The sequence below is a fragment of the Thermobia domestica genome, chromosome 2 (genome assembly GCF_964235325.1).
Source record: "Thermobia domestica chromosome 2, izTheDome1.hap1.1, whole genome shotgun sequence".
Lineage (NCBI taxonomy): Eukaryota > Metazoa > Arthropoda > Insecta > Zygentoma > Lepismatidae > Thermobia > Thermobia domestica.
This window is the reverse complement of record NC_137455.1, coordinates 153,059,514-153,076,251: the sequence shown is the minus strand read 5'-3', so window position 1 is coordinate 153,076,251 and position 16,738 is coordinate 153,059,514. Positions and strand designations below refer to the sequence as shown.

The following is a 16,738-nucleotide window of genomic DNA, read 5'->3' as shown; positions in this document are numbered from 1 at the left end:
TTCTCAGATTTTTACTGCTCGCTAACTCCAGACAGAAGACATACACTGTTTAAGCGTCAAGTGGTACTTATTCAGTGCAAGCAGAACAACTTCTCTCATGGCTATCCTCACTTTTACGTCATTCAACACACCATCTGCCTACACGGAACGGAAAAGCGATCGTATTACAGGGTAGATTTCATCACATCTGCGGAAATTAAATCAATAAGTTTCGCAGAAAGTTCATATTCACGCTATATCAAACACTTTCTAAACTTGCCTTCTCCGGTGGTCCAAGTTGTTAACACGCGCGGTGCACGGAATCTCGGGTTCGACTACCGGCAAGGGAGCCTTGAAATTTCAACGTATTACAACGGTTCGAATTACACCTTAATTTCTAGGTTTACGTCTGATAGCCGTAGTGTTGAAAAGGAACGCTAAACTCCAAGCAATAAACTTCCTAAACTTGCACATTTTAATAGAATTGAATAGTTTAAAGTAAATACTGCCGTCTTTATATCAAGGTTTCGACTTCAAAAATTGGACATCAGCCTCTTGCTTGATGTTTTCTTCCAAAAGAATGGTGCGGCACTACGAAAATCTCTTCTAAAAGCCGAAAGAGCATTTCTCTACCTAAGAAAGAAAGTACTGTATTTTTTTTCTCAAAGACGATCATCAATACTTTACTTCAAGAAAATTCCCATACATGATATGATCATACAGCACCTTCAATTTCAAATTAAATATTTTCTTTCATTTATCTCTCACATTGTAGACTACACATTTTCAAATGGTGCACTCAACAACTGATATGCCGAGAGAAAATTATACGCGTTAATTCCGCAACGAATAAATATTCAAAAAGAAGTTTCCTTGCAAGAACGAGATAGTACAAAAATCTTCAAAACTGAAACATACACTATGTGATCAAAAGTATCCGGACATCTGGCTGAAAATGACAAGTTCGTGGCGCCCTCCATCAGTACTGCTGGAATTCAATATGGTGTTGTGTTAGCCTTGATGATAGCTTCCACTCTCGCAGGCATACTTTCGATCAGGTGCTGGAAGGTTTCTTGGGGAATGGCAGCCTATTCTTCACGTGTGTTTTATAGGATTCAAGTCAGAACTCTGTGCAGACTAGTCCATTACAGGGATGTTATGTTCGTGTAACCACTCCGCCACAGGCCATGCAGTATGAACAGGTGCTCGAACGTGTTGAAAGATGCAATCGCCATCCCCGAATTGCTCTTCAACAGTGGAAAGCAAGAAGGTGCTTAAAATATCAATGTAGGCCTGCGCCGTTAGAGTGCCACGCAAAACAAGGGGTGCAAGCCCCTCCAAGAAAAACACGACCACACCATAACACTACCACCTCAGAATTTTACTGTTAGCACTACACACGCTGACAGATTACGTTCACCGGGCATTCGCCATACCCACACCCTGCCATCGGATCACCATATTGTGTACCGTGATTCACACAACGTTTTTCCGCTGTTCAATCGTCCAATGTTTATGCTCCTTACACCAAGCGAGGCGTCGTTTGGCATTTACCTACGTGATGTGTGGCTTATGAGCAGCCGCTCGACCATGAAATCCAAGTTTTCTCACTTCACGCCTAACTGTCATAGTACTTGAAGTGGATCCTGATGCAGTTTGGAATTCCTGTGTGATGGTTTGGATAGATGTATGCCTATTACACTTAACGACCCTCTTCAACTGTCGGCGGTATCTGTCAGTCAACAGACAAGGTCGGCCTGTACGCTTTTGTGCTGTACGTGTAACTTCACGTTTCCACTTCACTATCACATCAGACACAGTGGACCTAGGGATGTTTAGGAGTGTGGAAATCTCGCGTACAGACTTCTGGCACAAGTAACACGCAATCACCTGACCACGTACGAAGTTCATGAGTTCCGCCGAGCGCCCCATTCTGCTTTCCCACGATGTCTAATGACTACTGAGGTCGCTGATAATGAGTACCTGGCACTAGGCGGCAGCACAATGCACCTAATATGAAAAAAGTACGTTTTGGGGGATGTCCGGATACTTTGGATCACATAGTGTATGTGCTACGAGACATGGCCTATTCATTTCATGCCATAGTGTTGTGTTTATGCATTACACCATGTTACAGAAATTAACTCCAATCAAATGTGGTCTTAAATATCAAAATACGAATTATAACAGAGAATACAACTAGGCACTGACAATATTTAAAATTTATTGTTTTGGAGAATAATCCCATAGTCTAAAATTAGTAATTATTGGTTGCATATAAATCACATCGTGAAAACATCCCTAAACGAGTTTCGTGAAAAACTGAATTCTTGTTCTCCGTTGCAAGAATACAATTAGAAAGGGTTTAATTTCGAGAAAGCCCATTGAAAGGTGTCTTAATAAATAAAACTCTTAGAAATACCTCAACTTTTACTCAAGAAAACTCCACTACTTCATTATGTTTGGTGAAAACTTGTTTTCGGATGCGAAAAATATACTTCGCAAGATCTCGGCTCCACGAAATCTAATTTATGCCGCCTGTTCAAAAACTCGCTGTGGGGACGCCTGACAACTTTGATTAAATTGAGTATACCCATCGTTTGTCTTAAATATTTTTATAAAATATGATTCTACATGTTTTATAAACGATTTACCTTGATCTCAACTTAGGGAATATTACCTAAGAACATCCGTAGGTAGTCCCATTTTGATGTGGGACAGTTACTGATTTTCATTTAAAAAAAAAGAAAAAAAAGATTAAAATGTTTTCGTACGCAAAATGAAATATTCAATTTTAATCTCCCACATTACGCTCTTTGGGCTGATAAGACAGATGGTTAATGGAGGTGAATGTTTATGAATGAAATGGTGAAATCATGTGGGAGAAAAACCGGAGAACCCAAGAAAATTCACGGACATGATGCTATCCGCCAAAACTCGTACGGACTGGGATCGAATCAGTAACCCCTCGCATTAAAGATAAGCGCTCTACCACTGAGCCGCTTTCCGTGTGCAATGTTATTGCTTTAGAATTACTTCTGGCAAGCTAGTGAACTAATAAGCAGACCATAGTGATCACTTGAAATGACTAATAGCCCTCAATCCTAAAAAGGTTAACCACCCCTGATATATATACCATACGCAATCTACAACTCATCGATAATCTTGACCTGCTTAGTACATGGGTGAAAAATTTTCCCGTGCAGATCTCTGGAAAATCCAGTGTGTACTTCATCAATGAGGAACGATTTTTTTTTCTGCAATATGAAAAATCATTATTAGTTTACTATCTACACGTCACATCCTTTTTTTATTGGGGGGGGGGGGAATACCACACTTATTCCAACAACAACAACAGAACTTGTCCATTTTATTAGTTACTTTCAGAGCCAACATTTCAATATACTTTCTACAAATTTTAATTAAGTGCCTGACATCAAAATTAGTTTTAGAAACTTACTAATTCTTTTAAAATAGTCAACTTATTACAACGCCATACTTAAAATTTACTATCATTAATGAGTTTTTAATATATAAATTTACACACTATTCCAATTATAACTTTTTACTTTTAATCTGATAAGAATGCTACAATCGGTATGATAATATAAATGGAGTGCACTGGTTCCTTCTTTGTGAACAACAATAAATATAATTTATACAGGGTGTCCCAAAAGTCACCGAATCCGATGTTGAAGACTGTATAACTAAAAAACTAAATGGAATGAGAAAGAACGCTCTTTGCAACAGAAAGCCCTATATATTGAGAAACTTTTCAGACACAAACATGTTTTTTGCCATGCATGATTTAATAATAAACATTAAAAATGTTGTCCGAGTCCGAAAATAAAGTTTTGCAAATCGATTACACTGAATACAGAATCCATACCCGTAATTTTATTTCAACATTTCTCAATACTACCGAACAATCTGGATGCCCATATATTGAATTTGACAGAAAAAGTACGTTGTCTGTCAAATTCAAGTCTTACAAACATTGCGCACGTGTATTATTGAGCTCTTCACAAAATCATGTTCTTACAATAATATCAACCACGCTGGCAACATTGCTGCTGTCAAGTGTCACTAACAGATGGGTTTGACCTCTAGCTAGCACACTAAGGCACTTTTAATGAAAAGGAGAAAATTGATTTTTTAAGGGAAAATATGATAACGTACATACACTGTGCAAACCTGAAATGTAGCGATTAATTTTTCATTTGTTTCATGTGCCTAGAATAGTTGCTATCCAGTTAGCTTTTCACTATTCGATAGGTGATGGTGTGCACTTGCGCTGAAGTGCTTTGTTTTTCAAAATGAAATTCTCTACTCAGGAAAGTGTCTATATTGTGGAACAATACTTCCGGACAGTGTCATTCTGGTGTAAGAGAAGCATTTGGTGTAAAGTTCCCAAACTCTCCTTTGCCATAGAAGTCAATCTTTTTTTTTTCCCTAGTTCAAAGGTTTCGCGAAACTGGATCAGTAGCAGACAGGTTCCGTACAGGACGCCTCTCTTTTGGTGGCTGACGTTATGCAGCGTGTTGAACAACGAGTTGTGGCATCACCAAAGGATGCCACAATTCAGTTAGGCAGCTCCCCTCAGAATGTGATTTATGCAAGTCAACTGCTTCCAGAGCTGTACGGAAATTGAAATTTTATCCATATAGAGTTCATGTTGTGTGGGAATTAAAAGAGGTGGATTTTGCATCACGGTTGCGGTACTGTCGTTGGTTCAAATATATATATATACGAATCTTGGTTTCAATTAGACGGCTATGTAAGCAGCCTGAATTCGTGCTTCTGGGCTCAGAAAACCCACACCAGCTATATGAACAACCCTTGCACTCTCAAAAAAATCGGAGTGTGGTGCGAAATATCGAGGCGTCATATTGTTGGACCGTTATGCAATTCGTTGCTCTCCTGGAAGATGAACGTGATGCTTGGCTGCAATAAGATGGAGCACCTTGCCAGACATCCAACGATTCACTCCGTATGCTGCGCGAATTTTTTGACAAGCGTCTGATTTTCAAAGATTTATGGCCCAGTCGCTCTCCAGATTTGACGTCTGCTGACTATTTCCCGTGAGATTACTTAAAGGGGAAAGTACCAAAATAAACCCAGGACCTTCGAGGATCTGAAAAGAAACATTACACAGGAAATTGGAAATATCAGTGCTGTAACCCTCAGAAAGGTGTCGGAAAATATGATAAAACGTACAAACTTATGTATCCAAGAAAATGGTGAACATCTTGAACACTTACTTTGAACATTTCATGTGATTTGTAGTCATTCGTCAATTTCAGGGTTGCAAGGCGTATCACATTTTTTCTTTAAAAAGTCAACTTTCTCCTTTTGCCTTAGTGTGCTAGCTAGAGGTCAAACCCATTTGTTTGTGACACTTGACAGCAGCAATGTTGCCAGCGCGGTTGATATTGTAAAAACATGGAATTTGTGAAGAGCTAAATAATACACGCGTGCAATGTTTGTAAGACTTCATCAACGTACTTTCTCTGTCAAATCCAATATATGGGTATCCAGATTGTCCGGTAGTATTGAGAAATGTTGAAAAAATTTACGGGTATGGCTTCTGTAATTCAGTATAATCGATTTGAAAAAAAAAATCCGTCAATTCCGTTAATTTTTAATGTTTATTATTAAATCATGCATGCAAGAAACTTGTCTGTGTCTGAAAATTTTCTCAATCTATACGGCTTTCTGTTCCACAGAGCGTTCTTTTTCATTCCATTTAGTTTTTTAGTTATACGTCTTAAACATCGGGTTCAGTGACTTTTGGGACACCCTATATTTTAAGTATGTGACATACTTTTAACCAGGGTGGAAAAAAATCATGATTTTTTTCAAAAAAATCATTTTTGTTGATTTTTTTGATTTAAATAGATTTTTTTGATTTAAATCAAATCTTTTTCTTCGTATGATACAAGTCGCGAACTGAAGAAAAAACATTAGGAATTAGTATCAAATGTTAATTATGTCATTTAAGTGAAAGTATTGGGTTTTAATTTTGAATTAAATCCCAATCGTTAACCTATTTCAATCCCAAACAATGTTTCTTAAGCATTAAGGAAAAAGTACAGCAATGTATATCAACATGACACTTTTCTTTTCACGAAAGTTACTGACATTTGGCAGGGGCATATTTTTAAACAATTGGAACTAGTTAGCGGCACGAAATACATATAAAGTACATAAATTTCGCCTAAAATTAACTAACTCACTCTATGACCTATGGAACCCGGAGGTTCAATGCCATGTTCACAAAAGTTCTCCTGACTTCTATCCTTAGTCAACTGAATCCAGTTTCTATTTTGTATTCTTATTTCTGCGAGATCCATCTTAATATTGCCCTCCCATGTGCGACTAGGTCTTCCTAATGGTCGTTTTCCGATTGGACTTCCAGTTAAAACTTTGAAAGCGTTCCTACTTTCTTCCATTCTCGCTACAGTCCTGCCCACCTGAACCTCCAAGATTTGATGACCCTAACAATGTTTGGTGAATGGTATAAATTATGCAGTTTCTCATCATGAAGTTTTCGCCATTTCTCATTTCCGTTCCTTTTGGTTCCGAATATTCGTTTCAGGATTTTATTCTAAAATATTTTCAGTCTGTGTTCTTCCCTCAGCGTAAGCGACCATGTTTCACAACCATACAGCACAACAGGCATAATTATCGTTTTATATATTTTAAAGCTTCAAATTCCTCGACACAATTTGCGATGATAAGAGATTTTGAACTGAATAATAACACGAATTCCCTGCAGGAATTCCAAAATAAAAAAATCAAGATGATCAGTTCCAGAAGAAGAAACACTTGTGATTGTTAAAAATATGCTTTATGTGACGTGAAAAACAGTTCAAATGCGAGTTATCCGTGCATTTAAGACATCTATACATAGCAGGCACGTTTTTATACTTTTCTGTTGGCTATTTTATTTCCTCTTACAATTTTTCCTGCACAGGCGCGGCAAATTTTCTGCGATCACATCGCAGATCGCGGCATGTTCTGCAATGGGGTCAAGTATCCACTTTATCAAAAGTATTATTCGATATTTTAACGCATCCAAAATTTGTCGTATTACGATCCCGAGGAACTTCTATGTATTTAGTACATAAATTTCGACCAAAATTTTAAAATCTATTTTTTTTTTTTTTTTTTTTTTTTTGTTTCGGAGAGGGGATCGAACCCTCTAAATACGCCCCTATTATCTGGAAACAAACAAATAGACATGAACACAAAAGAGCTTTCATCTTAAATGTCCATGGTAATTTCCCCGTTGGAACAGAAATTTTAAAACCCTGTGTTACGAAGAGAAGAAAGCAGGGTTCACCCGTAACCCGTTCAAACGGGATTTTCCCTGATAGTTCCCACATGATACTCGTTTCATGCTGTGCTTACATACATTTGAGTCTCACTGTATTATGATTATTATTTTCCATAATCGGAATAACAGAAGAGAAACGGGATTTTACTTACTTTCACTTTAAATTAATTCATTTCGGAATTTGATTTAAATCAACTGTTTTTATTTAAAAAATCAAGTGATTTAAATCTTGATTAAAATCGTGATTTAAATCAGACTGATTTAAATCAATCCACCCTGCTTTTAACTACCAAAAATGTCTGTTCTTCACTCAAAAACAGGGAAAATGAATAAAAAATGTATTTTGGGTTGAGAAACTACTGCATGCGGCTTTAAATTCCTTTGACTCCTCCTTGTTCTAGTAGTCACAAATAGCTCTCCATTGCGGCAGACATAATTAATTCTACTTTGCTCTCTCCATGCTCTTAGAGTTATTTTTTTCTAAAATCCCTCCACGTGAATGAAATATTCGAATTCTCTGCATTATAAAAACACTCTTATACTAAACTCCGAGCCATCACACTCAACTATTCAGGAGAGACTTATAGTAAGTTACATTCCATTCCATTCTTTCGGGATAAGATTTCTGAAACTCATGCAAGTAATTGAAATGCACCGTATTTGCCTTGTATCTATTAAAAACTCATTTATAAAAGTCCACGTGTCTTTATCCTAAATTTGCAGCAAACATAACATTATAAATATATCACTCAATTGACTTAGAACAGTAATTGGTCTTCTGATTATCCTTATGCTATTCTGGGTGATAACAGTTTAATTCATCTTCCCGACCTTTCTTGAGGTGAACTTGTCAAAATTAGTACAAGAGAAAGCAATAATCTGTCTCTTAGAAACAGGGTTTTGAAAAATCCCGGGTAATTTTGAAAAAACCCAACCCACCTGGGCCCATGTGGGTTTTTTCGGGTTTAATTGGGTTTTTTCGAAATATTTCAATGTCTTTGGGGTAATTTCCTTATTTTCTCATGAGTTAGGTATGTTAAATCCGTGCACCTGCATAGTATGTTCCATGTTTGATTTGGCAATTATTTTTACAACCTGCTGTCATCAACCCCCAACCTGGAGAACCAGGATTTTCTGTCGGAGCTTTCTCCCTTAATTGAAAGTACTACTACTGCTACTACTAAAATTTACCAAACTACTGTTAAAATTACCAAGAACTACTACTAAATGTCTATCTTAATACCACTCTACTTTGAGTGGATTTATGTTCCTGACTAAATTCGGGCTTAAATGTCATTGAGATTATCACCAACCATCTTAAGGACCCGAGAAACATGGATTCGACACCAACCTCGGTCTTTCTACACATTTTACTTCTCAATCCTTTCTCTACACCGTACAAATGACTGACACTGCACTTGTATTTATGTGTAAAGTTGCACAATAATGACAGAGATGCTGAGTAAGAGTTTCAATAAATTTCAGGTAAACTTGTGATGATATAGGAAATCAATACACTATCGTTAACTTTAAATTCCACAAATGTTTTTGCTCATTTTCTTTACGTAATGTCTTTATTAATTTTTAAATTATTAGGCCTAATTTCTGTTTAAAAATTCATAATACCTTAATGTTCTCTTTAGCAAGAAGAGCAATATTCCAAATTTCGTTCCAGCGATCCAAAGGAAATATGTAAGAATGCGAATAATAATAATAATAATAATAATAATAATAATACTCATTTGTTCGTACATCTTTCTCCTTCCTATACGCCACTCACCAGTTTCAGGTAGTCGAAATCTTTAATTGTTCATTTTTTTCGTAATTGTTGATTTTCGAACAAAAATGCTGAATTCTATATACGATAACAATAATCAGCTCATTCATATTTATTCACATATCTTATTACAGAGTAAGTACATCTGACAAGGAAAGGACATGAACCTGTCAATGGGACTTCCTAATCAAACCTAGTCCATTCGATAAACACAACAAAGATACGTTAATGCACAAAAAAATTAGGTGCCATGGACAACGGAGTAAGTCCCTGGGAACTATTAATCCTGTCAGTATAAAGAAATGCTTGTATACCAATACACGATTTCCCCTCATACGGTAACCATTCCGTCTATCAATACAAAACGTGGTATACACATTTCTTATCCCCTATACTTTTGAGATACATTTGGATTGTGTGCTTTTACCCGGGGCCACTCCAGAGGAGTCCAAAGTTCATGGGAGGGATTTCTGGAGGGAATTTTCCCGACACTCTCCCAGTTTATGTACATTACGTGCCCCAATACATAGCACCTCTGGAAAGCTTGTTTCATGCTGAAGAGAATGACTCTCCTATGAATAGTGTTGATGCAATAGCTATTTCACTGCGGGTCTACGATTTTCTTTATACTAACAGGGTCAATGGGAACCAGGGACTTACCCCAATGTCCATGGCATCTAATTTTTTGTGCATTAACATATCTTTGTTATGTTTATCGAATGGACTAGGTGTGATTAGGAAGTCCCATTGACAGGTTCACGTCTTTTCCTTGTGAGTTCTGTGTAAATGTTTCAAGTCTTTTTGTGTGTGTGTGTGTCTTACAGTGCATTAAAATTTCATTAGTTTGTTGAGTGATATGCAGTTCACAACCGTTAAGTAAATGTCAGTTCAAGATCATCAGTTGAGTGTCTATTACGTAAAAGTAAAAACCAAGGACATTTCATCACCCATAAATCAGGAAGAGAAAGAAATCTTACTACCAAACTACAAACTTATCCCATCACCTTCATTCTACAGAATGGACTAGAGGAAAATTTCGAACTATTACATGGTCGAAATAAAAACATTACTTGACCTCCCTTCATACTGAAACTTCGAAACAAGATAAATCAGGAAGAGAAAGAAGTGAAGTGAAGTGATTTTGAGTTTTACGTCCCGTTCAGCAGCGAGGCTATATGAGACGTGGACCTACTGATTAACGTGGAATCCGAACCACATGAGCTCCCGTCGGGAATCGAACCCGGGTCTCCCACGCCAAAGGCGCGTATGCTAACCGCTTAGCCACGAAGGAGCTCAGCAGGAAGAGAAAGAAATCTTACTACCAAACTACAATCTTATCCAATCACCTTCATTCTACAGAATGGACTAGCAGAAAATTTCGAACTATTACATGGTCGAAATAAAAACCTTCTTACTTGACCTCCCTTCATACTGAAACTTCGAAACAAGATAAATCGAAGACTTATACGTACAGTAGTATGAGCTCTGCATATTTTGTAAACGCAGACTTTATTTAGTTACAGAATCAACAGATTCCATAAAATGTCCAACTAAATGTTTAAAACATTAGAAAATTCTTATTAAGTTAACAATATTAAATGCAGTCTGTTTGAAGATCATGATGTGAGTAAAGATTATAATAATCAGAGAAATTATGTTAAACATTGAAAATCCTTGAGTGAAACTTATCACTACTGTCCAACCAATGTAAGATATTTCATGATATTTTAATTTAAAATTACTTCTGAGAGAACTCATTCGTGTCTAGATAGTTTGGGTATGTGCTTTTGGCGTGGGGCGCAATTCCAGGTGAAAGCAATCGTGGCTTGATTCCTCGCTAAGATGTAGATCCACGTCTTATACAGCCAGGTGCTGAAAGGGACACTAAATTTCAATCCAACCACCCACCTAATTGTTTGAAAACTAAAATTCAACAGTAGTATCCTCAGCCACTATTTCTTCATTACTACGGGTGTTTTTAATATTATTATTAATGTATTATGAAGGTCAGTGGTAGTAAAAACTACTAAGCTAATATACGCCACACTCACACTTCCCATTGGGTCACGAAACATCGACTCGAGGAAGCACACTTTGTAAAAGTAAACAGCAGACAGTATGAACTAATTGATAAATATGGTTTAGAAGATATCAGCAGATTTTATTATGGTATATGTTAGCTGGTAAATTATAAATTTAAACACTGTAGGCGGTTAGTTGAGACAAAAAAAAAAGTAGGTACAAGGCATTAGGATACCATTTCCACAAAGAAATAGGCTGATATTAAGTTTCTCCCCCAATCTTACACATATAAGATCTCCAGTGTTACTTGCTCCACAAAATATAGCTGAGCGAGCAATAGCGAGCGAAATGAATTAGAAGACCCATAGGGCACGCAGGTTTCTACCTTTATCACAATTTAGCCAAAAACAAGGTACACGCTTCTAGTCATGAAACGAGTTGAGGGAGATATTAAATGCCAAGCAAAAGAAATGTAATGTTGAAATGTTGTTATCAATATGACTGCTGTTCAAATTTAATACCATACGCTTGTAAAATTTACGTAAGAAATATCAAATGTTATTTTAAACGAAGAATATATAAGTAATCAAAATATATGAGGATCTTACCTATGCTTTTAAGCACGTACTAACTCATAAGGAAGCCATGATAAACTGATTTTTTATGTGAATGTAGTGTGTTGTCATAATCCTTACGGATATGAGGAACACGGTGTATTTTCACCATCTATGCTTAAGCGCTTCTTCGCCAGCACTGACCGCAATCCCGCTAAGAATCGCCAGCTTCGCCATGCTCTAACTCGGTTAGATAACATTCGTGCTTTTACTGGCCACCCAGCACAGACTGATCCACGTTTTGACTACATATATCCACACGACATACGTCATATAACAAGCACTCAAACCCTTCTAAAAGAATCTGCATCCACGAGGGCAACTTCTCCCCATAAGCAACAATGTGTACAGCACTATAGTCCATTTCCTGAGGAAAGAACACACAATTCATGAACTCAAATATGAAATTCTGAAAGTACCGCAGTATGCCGCTATATTCTTCATCTGCACAAACTCTTAACTCGTTCAACAGAGGGTGCAGATAGAGGATCTGAAACCATATATACATCCAATACATGCATACTTCTTCCCGTATAATTCATTTTATATATATTACATGTAAATCACTCTTTGTGTCCACATTAAAACAATAATTTTTTCGGGGTATTATTTAGTTTCTCCCCCAAATCACTTGGTAGTGACTCTAATTCAAATACTGTTTCCGGAGTCGTCGACGGTGTGTAGATTTGCATTCCTCTGTGCAGATTCACTGTAGGACCTATTGTGCAAAAGACAGTAACGAACTAAGTTCCCCAAAAAGCACAAACATATTTAACCGAGTCAGAGCAGGAGGGCAGCAGGGGGCCCCGAGCGATAGTAGGCACGTCAGCGACGGTACGCATACACATAAACGACGATAGCGCAAAACATAGTGTATGGCATAAAACACCTTATGTGTGGATGTGGGAAGATACTAAATTCTATCTATTTTTCGAGCGTAGATCTCCATTTCTCGATGCAGATTCACTTTAAGAAAGTTTAAGTGTCTGTATGCCATAAAAGCTATTGTGCAAAAAATCACTAACCAACTCACGCTATATGGCCACAGAGATATATCGAGTATATGCTAGTTAACCGAGACAGTACAGGAATGAAACAGAGGTGCCTGCACAGTAAAACAAGGGCGTAGCACGTCAACGACGGTGGGTTATACAAGAAATGTGAATAATGGGAAAATACTGTGTATGCCTTAAAAACATTACATTATATGTTAAATTATGTTCGTATGCGTTATTATGGACGTTAGAAATAATATCCTAGCATATTTTCATTGCTATTGAAGTGTTCTAAAATATTATAACACATCATTTAGCTTACATAAATCACACAAATGTGGATCCATTCACTCTAGAACACCTCTATGATTACCCACCCTAAGTTTCACACGACTTTTACATATTTCACTTTGTATAGTGTACTTAATACCTACCTTATGGACGAATACGTGCCTAACAGGTTTGTATTTCATTAATGTATTTCTACGTAGATTTCGACGTATTTTTACGCACCTAGGGTAAAAATACAACATATTTCGATTACTTAGACACTGACCTATTAATACTTTTTTTTTTTTTTTTTTTTTGTAAATTTTACAAGTCAATGAATCCGGATTCTTAATCGGCACCCAACGGAAAGTTGATATGGTGTACATGACCACTTAATATTAAAAGTTACCCCAACAACTAACAATTTGAAGCTATTTCAGGTGCAAATAACGAATACCCTAGCTTATAAACTGAAACTTTACGGGTCATAGTGAAAGGTAGAATGTAGGCCTTATCTGAAGACTTCTTTCTGCAAGCATCACCCCCCTAACTAAAGCAATGAGATACAAATAATGACTAAAAACTATTTAATAATCTATAAGTGTAACTCGGGGCACACTATAAATGTTCGAACATTTTACATGAACTTCCGAAAGTTATTTTGGGGGATAAATCTAAATATCAGATATTGACTCATTAATGAAAACCTGATTGAATAAACAAAACACAGGTACGTCCCTCCTCATTTGCTATTGTAATTTATAATTCATTACATGTGGCGTAATTATTAAGATCCGACAATAGTATTATTTCATCATTTCAACTTTTAATCAAAATAGAAATAAAAAATATATATACAAGTTCCAGTACTCGAACTTATACCCTGAGGCAAGAACATGACAGGTGAAATGCCGTCTGCTCCAAATTTTTCTTTGCGAGACTAATCGGCACATCCCTTCGACAATCGATACGGAACAAAAGCTTAGGAGTTACTTTCACCATATCAACTTGTAGAATATTAAGTACAATTGCAGTAACACTCGTATTCAACATTAAAAATGTAATTACTTACCGTTAATTAGTTCTTGATTCCACAAACAAAAAAATATTGAACCCCAAAACACAACCACAACATTATCTAAAAAATACCACAATTACCAGAACATGCTACATACATTACTGACCAACTTATTTCACTAGGAAGATCAATTCCCTTTTCTGGCAATTCTGAACAAATAATACTAACGCTTCCCTGCAGATGGCAGAACATTACAAGATCTTCTTGCGCATTCCTTCCCAATCAGTGTTGCCTACTCAAAGAGAATTTAAGAGATTCAACTATAAGTGTGATACAAATAATCATATTTTCGATTGGCAACTTTTTTTTTTTTTAATGTGTAACAAATTAGCGATTTACTTACAAATTTAGTGACTTTTGTTCTGCGAAAAATTTTTCCTTCTATTATCAAGCACCTGCAATTCAAACAGTATTGATATATATGATGATTTTTGTATATCCCCCTCCCCATGTTGCAGGGCACGGCATCGGAAGTGTCATTGTTCATCTCAGTGACCCCGACAACTATGAATTCGACATTGATATTGGTCATTTCGATCATTTTATATATCTCTCCCTCCCTTAAGTGGTGGGGCTGAATTTGGATTTAGACGGCATCAGAAGTGTCACTGTTCATCTCAGCGGTCCCAAAAATTATTGATTCGGCACTAATTTCGGTCATTTTCAACCTTTTTTAAGTGTCTCTCCCCTTCTCCTCCATTAAGTTACACCGTCAAAGTGATATGACAAAAGCCATCTCAGATTTGAACTTCATCTAGGTTAAAAGTTTGATCGAGATCGGTCAGGTAGTTCAAGAGTTATTTTTATTTATTTTTATATATCTCCCCTCGTCTCCCCCTCCCCTAAGTTCTACAGTCAAAGTGAAATGATAAGAAACATCTCGGGCCTGAACCTCATCTATGTTAAAAATTTGATCGAGCTTGATTGGTCCAAGAGTTGTTAAGTTTTATTTATTTTTTAAACTCCTCTCTCGCCTCCCCTAAGTTCAATCGTCAAAGTGAATGGATAAATATCATCCCAGACTCGAACATCTATGTTGAAAACAAGATCGGTCGGGTGATTCAAGAGTGATGAAGTCACAAAGACACTCACTTTCATCTTTTTTTACATATATCCCCCTCCCCCTCCCCTACGTTGCATCGTCAAAGTTAAATGATACAAATTATCCCAAGCCAGAACGTCATCTATGTTGAAAACTTAATCGAAATTGATTGGGTGGTTCAAGAGTCAAGTTCTATTTATTTTTATATATAAATCTCCTCCTCCCCTTCCTCTACCCTAAGTTCTACCGTCAAAATAATATGATAAAACCAACTAAGGTCTGAACCTCATGTATGTTGAAAATTTGATTAAGATCGGGCGGGTGGTTTAAGCGTAATGAAGTTACGAAGCCAATTACTTTTATTTTTATATTATTTACATATATCTTCCCCTCCCTCTCCCCTACGTTGCACCGTAAAAGTGACAAAAATATCTCAGGTCCGAACATTATCTATGTTGAAAGTGATCGAGATCGGTCTGATGGTTCAAGAGGTATTAAGTTTTATTCATTTTCATGTTTACCCTCCTCCGCTCCCCCTACCCTTAGATCTACCGTAAAGTGAAATTATAAAAAAAAAACTTTCCAGTTTCGAACCTCATCTATGTTGAAAATTTGATTGAGATCGATATGCTGGTTCAAGAGTTATTAATTCATAAACATAAACTTATATATATATATATATATATATATATATATATATATATATATATATATATATATATATATATATATATATATATATATATATATATATTTGTATATCTCCCCTCCTCCCTCTTCCCAACGTTGGGGCTCCGTCAATGTGAAATTATAAAAAGCATCCCAGGCACGAACCTCATCTATGTTGAAAATTTGATTAATATTGGTCATTTGATTCAAGAGTTATTAAGTTGTTTTTATTTTTTATAATTCTCCATCTTTCCCCTCCCCTAAGTTCTACCGTTAAAGGGAATAGCTAAAAACACTCCCAGGCCAGAACCGCATCTACGTCTAAAATTTTATTGAAATCAGTCGGGCGGTTCAAGAGATTAAGAGACATAATCACTTTCAATTTTATAATATAGATAAGCGTTTCCCAACCGGTGTGCCGCGAATGGACCGCTAGTGTGCCGCAAGAAAATCGAAACAAAATTATTAATTCTATAGCAACCAAATTGCAAGACATAGGAAAAAATGTATATTTTTGTATTTCACATTACTATGAATTTCTACCATGGAAATAAAATTACTGTAATTGTAATATATTATTCTACATCTATTACTGTATAGCAGACAGTATTTCGGCTTGTACACATTTCCACGGTTAGCTGCTATATTACGTTTCAATTGAGTCATACTAACACCGAGAAATGGAAGCACTTGTACGGTACGCGTCAAGTGAACGTTCGTAGAACACTCATTCGCACGTGAATGACAGAACAACACTTTGTTCAACAGCTGTGTTTTGACTTAGACGTATCGCAAGCTGTGTGATTGGACTAATATGCACTGTGTTACCTTATACATCGTATAATGTAACATGGCCCGGAAGTTTTGGGCAACCAGTGTATATATGAATTTAATATTTATTAAAATTTTATTTTTAATATATAATTAATCAATGACTTGATTTGAAGTAGACC

At 36.5% G+C, this 16,738-nt stretch overlaps 1 long non-coding RNA gene across 8 annotated transcripts in view; it reads right to left on the bottom strand.

Annotated features, from left to right (window-relative positions):
• LOC145676569 (uncharacterized) overlaps nucleotides 1-14,307 on the bottom strand; it is a 245,540-nt gene extending 231,233 nt beyond the window's left edge. For 4 of the 8 annotated variants that reach the window (XR_014129409.1, XR_014129411.1, XR_014129406.1 and 1 more), the window contains exon 1: nucleotides 14,069-14,236. This is a non-coding gene — a long non-coding RNA (uncharacterized LOC145676569). Of the gene's footprint in view, nucleotides 1-14,068 lie in introns of all 8 variants that reach the window. The other 4 variants (XR_014129404.1, XR_014129401.1, XR_014129400.1 and 1 more) reach the window with 2 other exon arrangements.
• Nucleotides 14,308-16,738: the final 2,431 nt, after the last annotated feature.